This window comes from Microcebus murinus, chromosome 2 (genome assembly GCF_040939455.1).
Source record: "Microcebus murinus isolate Inina chromosome 2, M.murinus_Inina_mat1.0, whole genome shotgun sequence".
NCBI lineage: Eukaryota > Metazoa > Chordata > Mammalia > Primates > Cheirogaleidae > Microcebus > Microcebus murinus.
The window spans coordinates 109,904,603-109,915,000 of record NC_134105.1 but is presented as its reverse complement, the minus strand read 5'-3'; the positions used below and the strand labels follow the sequence as shown (position 1 = coordinate 109,915,000).

The 10,398-nt window shown below is 39.8% G+C and overlaps 1 protein-coding gene across 2 annotated transcripts in view; it reads right to left on the bottom strand.

Annotated features, from left to right (window-relative positions):
• Positions 1 to 10,398, bottom strand: part of LOC105873570 (carboxyl-terminal PDZ ligand of neuronal nitric oxide synthase protein) — a 293,709-nt gene that overhangs the window by 238,440 nt on the left and 44,871 nt on the right. The window lies entirely within an intron of this gene.

The window sequence follows — 10,398 nt, the reverse complement described above, 5'->3', positions numbered from 1 at the left end:
AGTGCAGGAAAAGGTCTCCATACACAGGCTTTTGAAAAGGAAACAGAGCTCTAAGGTTTACCTCTAAGGGCCCCTGAGCCCATGGACCACCTTGGCTTTAAAGCAAAAAATGGTTAGCAATAACACACCATGCTGATCCCAGACAGCAATCCTAGCAACCGTGGTGATGGGCGGGTGCTGTTAACTCAGATCAATAGATAGAAATGCTTCCAGAAGCACACGCCAACCCAAATCAAGTTAAACTGCAAGCAAATGGCAAATCCATAGCACTGCAGAAGTGCAGAGGGACAAACAAACAGCTCTGGGGGTGGCAGGAGTAGCCTAGAATGTGAATGTGCTTATCAGCGTGGCTGAGAGGCTGAAATTGACCAAGAGGAAATAGAGGGGCAGAAAATGTCAGGGAGTGGCACTGCCACAGGAGGCTGTGTGCAAGTGCAGATCGTCCTCTCCCTCCTAATTTGGGGCAGGGTGTCTATCAACAACAAAGTCGAAAACGCAAAGGACGATAGAGTCCAACTCTCAGCTCCCACCTCCACCACTAAAGCCAAGGCCCAAGAGGACTGAAGGTAGAACAGAAATTCAGAGATGAAGTACGAAGTTGAGCAGAATCTCAGAATCTTCAGGAGCAAGTCCAGGGTGCTTTTTCTCTGAATCACCAATTCCTCGGCATGCTACACTCTGATTGGCCTGACGTCATCTACCTCTTCCTAAAACACCAGGGCATGTTTGGAAGGACAGTATTCATCCCAGAAAGGCCAGGAGGTACTTCTGTCTGCTTCTCCAAGGCAGCTCCCTTCATACGACAGCCAGCTGAGAAGCAATTAAAGAAAAAGACCATCTTACTATGGTTCTTCCACCAACTTGTCTCCTTAAAGTTTTTGGCAAATCATCTCACATCAAATTCCCTGTCTGTAAAAGGTAAAGAGTAGCCATTTGCCCACGGCAGCGTGTGAGAAAAGAAGAACATATCTGGAAACCCGTGGGAGAATGAGAGAGTAAGCCCAGGGTGTCATACCAGCAAGACAGCATCTGAAGTTCTAATTTTACATCCTCATTTCCAAAAACTACTTCTGATTCTGTGTTTTTTTCCATAAGATATAGTAACCTACAAGACTGAAGTTCCATAAGGAATAGAGGGATATCTCGTATTTCTTTTGTATCCAGTTCAGTACCGAATACCCAGCAGATATTCAAAGAATTAGAAGAGGTTAGATGAGAGTAAGGGGGTGGAAGGATCATGAGCCCAGATTTGTATGATAAAACACTTGGTCAAATCAACACCATAAATTTTAAAAATACTAAGGATCTCTATATCTCACTGGCTGTTTTTCTGCTCCAGAACTACCTCTCTTCTCCTTATACTTCTTCAAATGCCACCTACCTTCAAGATCCAACTCAAATCTCATTTTCTTCCCTCTCTAGCATTCCCTAACTACTCTGGCCCACAGCAGGACCTCCTTCCTCTGAAGGATAACCTATAGCATTATGTTGCCATCATTAGGTTGCTTTATTGTTTTCACTTGCTCATATAACATAGCTTTCACTGGACTCCTAGAATCTTAGGATCCTAGATCATATGATATACCAAAATCATATCCCCTACAACACTTAACAGCAGTTGTGTATACACACGGAGGTGAATATAAAATAGTTTTTGAATAAATAAAAATGGTTTAAAGTTCCCACTACAAAAGAATCGACTTATAATATTCCATTCCTAAATAAATTTAAGTAACATCAACAGATAAAAGGCAGTCTACTACATGCGCAAAGTTCATTTAGGAAGGGGCCTTTGATGCTCCCAAAAGTAAGTCTGCCTGTTTGCCACGTGAAATTCAGTCACCCTCCCCAAGTTTCCAGAGGTCAGGGGTATCCAAGCCACCCTCTTGCTCTAAGGCAGATTCCCAGATGGTGGAAGTAATTGTGTTGCAAAGTGAACCTGGGTCTGCTACTTCTCTGCACAAACCTGGCCACCCCCTTGGGAGATGCAGAAGGCTTCCGCTTCTCAGGGTCCAAAATAAATGCCAGTTCTGCAGACAGAACAGGTGTCCCCCCATCAAGATCATATCCACAAATCCAGGACATTTGTACCAACTGTTCCTGTCCTCCAGTACTGGAAACTATCCAGAATGAGAAATAAATTCATCTTCCCACGATTCCAAGAGCCTGTCTTTCCCCCTTTCAGTGTAGGAAATTCAGAACCCTTTGCCGGATACTCAGTATGCGCACTGCCCTTGAGGAGCCTGCAGCCTGATGTGACCCAGCCAGTCCTTCATCAATCAGCAATTGCCACTGAGGATATAAAAACTAAGACGTGACACCTGTCTAAGCACTAAAAGTACACATAAAAGACACGTAATTCAACAGTGACAATGCACTAAGGTCACTGCTGTAAGGAGGTTATATCTACCAAAGTCCGGTAGAAGCACAGAAAGACAAACACCTAATTCCCTAGGGTGCAGGGCGGAAGTATTCACAGAAGAGACAGTTTTTGAACTTGAAGGATAAATAGTTGGTCAGATGGAAACAGAGGAAGGGGCCCATTCTAGGCAGAAGCACGAGCATGCACAGAGATGGAGAGTTAAATCAGCATGGCCTGTTGATGTGCTCAAATGCTGCAAGTCCTTTAGCAGGTGAGAGGGTAGACAGGGTCAGGTCACGAGGGTCTAGTATTGCAACTCTAAGGCACCAGCAGCCACTTAAGGATTTTGAGCAACAATCCTCGATCATCATATTTATATAGCAGGTTCACGGGTGATGGATTGGAGGGGGCAAGATGAGATAGGGGCAAAAGAATCAGGGATAGAATGAGGAGATATCTGGGAGGAAAGAGGAACAGGTCTTAGAAACTGATCAGATTCTGCCACTAGGGAAGGAGACAAATTCAGAGTGATTTTCAGGATTCCTTTAACCTTCTCTTCACCTTCCACCGAATGCATCTCAACTTTTCCCCCACTCTCCTTCCTCTCCTGCCCCACTTACAGCACTACGGTTTTGCTTTGAGATAAGTTATCCATCATACCTGGGTTTGCTATGACTCACTCCTCATATTTGCATAATTTACCATAAATGCTGTCTTGCGAACCATGTCACCTGTGTTTTATACTATTTAATTAAATTCCTAAAGTGTCCTTTTGAACTGAAATTCATTCTCTATTTTAGAAAAGATACAATCTTGTGAAAATGTCTTCTCTTCCTTCCCTCCCTGCTCAGCTCATCTCACATCGAGTTCACGGGGCAGGAACTGGATCTAATTCTATGTCCTACTTCATGCCAAGCATATTCCTGGCACTCGGTGAATGCCGATTACTTCTGCCGACCACAAAAATAATAACAACAATCTATAAATACCTTGGCTTCCTACAGCAGAGAGGAATTAACCACACTGCAATTAAGGAAATGCTGAAGAAAACATTTAGTTAGCAACTTCTCAAAGCAGACAATAAGATTAAGGCAATAAATACCAGTTCCAACATATTTCTTCAGTGATGTTATATAAAATAGTCCAGAAAGATACTAAAGACCACCCAATGCCACAGCAAAATGCTAACAACATGAGTCATCCAAAAGCTAAACATGAACAGATTAATCTATCATATAAAAGGAATGGAAGAATAATAAACACCAACAATTTATACTATTGCAAGATTATAAAAAGCAGAGATTGTTCTAAAATCTAGTTCATATAAAATATCACACTTTTAGGACAATAAAACAGCAAGATGGTGCAACCCTATTTATAGACTTTTAGAGAAAACTATGAATGGTCTCTGGGTTCAGACACAATGGTAATCAAAGGGGGTATGAAACCTACTAGAATGGGTTCTAAGCAAGAACAGATAGATAACATAGATAATGGATAATTGCAGGATAAAATGTGACAAAATGTTTGGTAAGACTAAAAGGTATTCTGGAGCAAATTAGGAAAATAGAACCAATACAAGGCATCCAATGAAACAATGACTTTCCTTTGCTATTATAGTTTAATTAAAAATTTCTAAGATTAAACACCAAGGATATAGACAAATATGTGGACTACTATAAGCACACACCTGGAAAACATTTTAGGTAAATGGCTGCTAGAAAACGAATGGGCTCAGATGGACCTGAAGCGATGAACCCAGAAATCTTGGCCTACACATGATCTCACAATATTCCATCAATTACTATCACACTGGACCTATTGATATAGAAGTTTCAATTAGCTATCAAGTCAAAAGTGATCACAAAGGAAAAGACAAAAAAAAGTGTAAAGCTCAGAACAAGCCGGAGCAAACAAGGAAACCAGGGCACATTTGAGTAAAGTGAGACATCTCAACAGGAAGAGAACTCAGGTTTCAGAAGCAGATCTTTGTCCCATCATTGCACCCAGAGCATTGGTGACTGGAGTAATAACCAAAGCAGTGTGGAAGCCAGGAGAGGCTACTCATGGTCTTGCAGGGCTGAAGGAATCAACGTGGAGACAATGTGGGCTGGGAAGCTCTGCTATAGATTTCATCACAAGAGTGTTTTATATCAGTGACAGAGTTTCAGAACAAGTTTACCATGACTTTCCATATTGCTTTCAGTGCTATTATTCAATAATCATCATCCAATTCCTGCAATCTCACCTGATCAGATAATTCTGTGCAGAGACAATTCTCCTATGTCTCACTATACCTGAAGCTCTGGGAGGAATCTCTACATTTTTTTCTTGACTTTATCTCTCTACCAAGGCCATTTCTCCTTCAATCTAATCAAAGTGGATAGAAAATGACAGGCATCATTCTGCATCCATCTACCCTAACCTCCCAAGATGGAAATCTTCCATCATGAGTTTCCCATAGATTCCCTTGCTCAGAGAAGCATATTTGACTTGCACTTTGCCCAACATGCTTTAGCTTCCCAAAGAGTCCGAAGATGCCATCACTTTCTGTTAGAAGGGGCATTATATTTGGTTTAGTACACCCAGTACTTGGCAGAGTCAGGTGTCCCATGACCTTCACCCTCCCAGGAACTATATTTTGAAACTTCCCGCAATTCTCCAGCACAATTGGAATGTTTCGGCCCACCTTCCCATACAGGCCTAGGGATCACATGTCTGGGATACACACATGTGCCATTAACCACCACATTAGATTTCTTGATAGCCATTTAAAGGACCCTTCATTGTGCAGTTTATAGTTTCAAAGTATTTAACACATTATCTTGTTTGATCCTATTAACAATCCCAACAATAGAAGCAAACAACATTGCTCCATTTCACAGGTGAGAAGCCTAAGGGTTAGAGAAATACAGACACTCACCCAAAGTTTCACAGCAGTACAAGGATTAAAAGGCAGATGTTCTGACTCCCTATCTGGGGCTTTTTTCTCATCTCTTTATCTTAATCACATCAAAACAACAACAAAAAAATGCCATCAGATATCACTGATAACACTGGAGCCCACAGAATGGTCCAGAAGGCCCATAAAAAGGGCTATTTCTGCTGAGTTTGGACAGCAGCTAAATCAAATCACCTTTGAATACTTTCCAACCTCCCAGGGAAATGTCCCTGCAAGGACATTGCACTTTGGATCAGCCTGTTTACCAGTCTAAATGAGAAGCTCTTTCCATGGGAAATCACAGACTTAACTGTTTCTGGCCCACCTACCTCAACAGCTATTAATAATATAATGAAGACCCTAATTATCTCTACTGTGCTCCCCTTTCTGGCCTATTGTGCCCTGTCACTTGTCACAGAATCAGCTGCAATTTAATGAAGTTATTTGCTTATATATCTGCTTCCCACTGCATTGAGAGCCCCCAAGACTAAAGAATCCTTGAATCCCTGCACTTACCACCTAGCACAGAGCATAAGCAGGCATTCAAATGTTCAAATACAAAATACACATGAGTACTGATGTGTACTCATCATTATCTTCACTGATCCCTGCCACAGAAGTTTGAAGGAGAAACACCTCTAGTTGCAGAAAATAATAAGAAAATAGAAAAGCATTTCTGCTTCACTCACAACAAAGTCTTTCTTCCAAATCTGTTTCCCTAGGTCTCAATTTTCTTTTTTTTTTTTTTTTTGAGACAGTCTCGCTTTCTTGCCTAGGCTAGAGTGAGTGCCTTGGCGTCAGCCTAGCTCACAGCAACCTCAAACTCCTGGGCTCAAGCAATCCTCTTGCCTCAGCCTCCTGAGTAGCTGGGACTACAGGCACGAGCCACCATGCCCGGCTGATTTTTATATTATATATATTAGTTGGCCAATTAATTTCTTTCTATTTTTATGGTAGAGACGGGGTCTCGCTCAGGCTGGTTTTGAACTCCTGACCTTGAGCAATCCGCCCGCCTCGGCCTCCCAAGAGCTAGGATTACAGGCGTGAGCCACAGCGCCCGGCCTCAATTTTCTTTTATCTATAAAAAGATGGAGGGAAACTCAAATTGTAGTTGCCAAATCTGGACTACTAGAGGGAGACCTGAGAATTGGTACTCGCTTTACATTCCTTAGGTGATTCAGACCATCAGCAATCCATGTACCCAGCAAATGTTAGGGTCCACACTAAGTCACGAAGAGTACACAAAGAGTCCTTGAGGGGTTGAAGCAAGACTCAGCAGTGCCCTGGTGGATGGGAAAGATTTGGGTTCATTCATTTTCCCAACTTATGGTAAGGGTCTGCTGTGGACCTAACATCAGAATTACCAAGAGAGAGAGAGCAGTTTAATAAAAGAGAATCACCAATCTCAAGGAGTTCATATCCTAATGAAGATTAAGGGCTCAAAGGGACTGTACAATTTGCTAATGAAGCAGAGATCAGGGACAGCTTCAGAGCATGCAGCATTTGAGCTAAGCCTATTAGGATAAATAGATACATAGAAGCAAAAGAAGATATTCAGGCAAGGAAAACATGAGATAGACAAAGAGATAGGAAAACATTGTGTATTTGTGTAAGTGACAGAAGTGGTCTGAGCCGAGTAGGGAATATACACTCCGGGAGCTAGTGTGCAATAATAGGGGATTTAAAAAATGAGATTGGATGGCAAAGAGACCAGTGCTACTTATTCAATTAGGGAGAGGAGACCTAGAGAGAACAGCTATACAGTAACACAAAGCATGTGTGACCAAAGGCCAAATTAGAGGACAGAGAATTCTGAGGAGGAGCATATATCGCAGAGGACTAGAATGGTCAGATTAGGGCTTAAACTGAGTCTTTTTTTTTTTTTTTTTTTTTTTTGAGACAGAGTCTCGCTTTGTTGTCCAGGCTAGAGTGAGTGCTGTGGCGTCAGCCTAGCTCACAGCAACCTCAAACTCCTGGGCTCCAGTGATCCTTCTGCCTCAGCCTCCCGAGTAGCTGGGACTACAGGCATGCGCCACTATGCCCGGCTAATTTTTTTATATATATATCAGTTGGCCAATTAATTTCTTTCTATTTATAGTAGAGACGGGGTCTCGCTCTTGCTCAGGCTGGTTTCGAACTCCTGACCTTGAGCAATCCGCCCGCCTCGGCCTCCCAAGAGCTAGGATTACAGGCGTGAGCCACAGCGCCCGGCCTAAACTGAGTCTTAATGAGATATGAACACACAGAAAACACAGATAATACAAGGAGAGAAAAGCTTAGCTGGAGACCCAAAATACCTTGGTATGAGATGACAAGAACATTCACAAAAATCGGTATATTTAGTATAAAACAATGTATTTCTTCAAATCCTTGTGAATCCCTGCTGTGTGCAGAGTAAAGAGTGAAGTCAAGCCAGGGGTTATCAGAGCCTAATGAGAATCTCCTAAGACTTGGGAGAAAGAACCAAGGGCTTCATCAGGACCCACCCTTAAATGACTCAACAGCCACCAAAGTAGGCAGCTGACAGGGAAGTCCCAGGCTGGCTTGCAGGCCAGGGGCTGATCCCTGGTGGTCCAGAAAGTCCTCAGCTCAAACTGATTTCTTCAAATAATAAAAGGAAGCAGAGGTCGCCCATAGAACAGATTTTTTTTCCCAGTTTGTACAATTCTTATGCTACTATATGCTAACAAATTTCCTTGCAAACAGGAGACTCTTAAATAATCTAGATTGTGAATAAGGAGAGAACAAAGAATAAAAATGGTAATGGAAAAAATTGAAAAATCTATCCCTTTTAAATAAAGAAGGTTACAAATAAACTTAGATTTGAGATACAAATATTTTTTGAGGAGTTTTCATTAAAGGATATTGAATAATGATGAAGAAAATTATCAATATTTAATATGTCATTGAATATTTCATTTTGGCACGATGAACTTTTTGTAAATATGTACAAGGAATGAATACTTCATGATTAGAATTAAAGCACAGGAGAATAGAGATTGTTGAGTGAATAGAAATAACAATTCAACTAAATGAATATGTCCCCAACAACAACAATGCAACATAATAGAAAGTACAAAAAAACCCAAGTGCATATGGAAATGTAATGTATAATAAAGGCACCATTTCCACTCAGTGGAGGAAAAAAATTAATTTATTAATATATAGTATTAGGACAACCAGATTGTCATTTAGAAAAATATAAAATTACATCTTAACCTCATACTGTATATTAGGATAAATATCAAAGGAATGAAAGATTTGAATTAAAGAAAACCATCCAAGTACTAAAAGAAAATATGGGTAATTTCCTTTATATCATGCAAGTGAAAAAAATCTTGTCATGCTTTAAAATCCAGAAGCATTAAAAGATAAATTTAATTATTTAAAAGCATACAAGCTATATAAAAGCAGAGCAAAAACAAAAATACCATAAGCAAATTGTCAAATTTTTTTCAGTGTGATAAGGTTGTAGTTATATGTAGAGGTTTATCCTTATTCTCAGGATTTATATCTTAAGATTAATATTTAGTGATGAAATACCATAATTTCTACAATTTACTTTCAAATGAAACAGCAAAATTTTATATGTAAAGAGATACAACACAAATATGGTATAGTTACTAAAAATTGGTAAACCCAGATGGAGAATATCATTGTACAATTCTTTCACCTTTCTAAAATTTTTCAAACATAAAAAGTTGTATGTGGTTGGGGTAGGGAAACACCATAAACAAAGTCAAATGACAAAATAGAAAAAAATCTCTGTAACGAATCACAAAGGGCTCACACCCTAATATGCAATGAGCTCCTAGATTTTCAAAGGAAAAAGACCAAAACACTGGTTTTAAAAAATGGAAAAGATATAAACAGACAGCTTACTGAAAAACAAATGCCAGTGATCCTTAAACAAATGAAAAGATACTTGGTCTTACTCATAATAAACACAAAACTATACAGGTATACTATTTCTCACCTATCAGATTAGAAAAAATCCAAGTTTGACAATATATTCTGTTGGCTACTCTATGGAGAAACAACCCTTGCTGGTAGGAATGTAAAAATGGTATAATCTCTATGGAGATAAAGTTTGGTAATACCTAGCAAAATTACATATGCATTTACCCTTTGACCCAGGAATTCCACCTCAAGGAATCTCTCCCAAAAACAAATTAGCAAAATTATTAAATGACTTATGCATAAGGATATATATTGTGACAGTATTTGTAAAAGCAAAAGACTGGAAATGATCCAAATGTCAACTAATACGGAACAAGATGAATGAATCATGTTCATCAGGATAGAATACTATACACCTTTAGAAAGAGTGAGAAAGAGTTCCATACACTTGCATGGATGATCTCCAAGATATACTGTTAAGTGAACAAAAAATAACAGGGAGAAAAAAGGCATACCTTAACTAAATTGTGAAGGTTGGTATCACCAATGATAAAGCAAACCAATATCTTGTGCCTCTTGATATGATGCACTAGGAAGAATACACAGTATCATGTCTGTGGCTTCCCTGTCCCAAATGCTAACCCTGAATCTAATCATGAGACAATATCAGGTAAACCCCAAATAAGGGACATTCTACAAAATAACTGGTCAAAAATGTAAGGTCATGAAACACAAAAATCTAAATAACTATTCCACATTAAATAAAACTAAAGAGACATAACAACTAGACATGTTACACTAGCCTGGACTGGATCGTAGATCAGAACAAAACGTATTTTTGTTTTGCTTTAAAGGATATTAGTGGTAAAATTTTAATAAAGTCTGTAGATATGATAATGATATTGTTACAACATTCATTTCCTGATTTGATAACTGCACTGTGATTTGTAAGAAAATATCCTTGTTCTTAGGAAATTCACATTGAAGTACCTAGGGATAACGAAACATCATGCCTACGACTCACTCTTCAAATGGTTCAAAAAAAAAAGTGTGGGGCCAGACACAATGGCTCACGCCTGTAATCCTAGCACTCTGGGAGGCCGAGGCGGGCAGATTGCTTGAGGTCAGGAGTTCGAAACCAGCCTGAGCAAGAGCGAGGCCCCGTCTCTACTATAAATAGAAAGAAATTATTGGC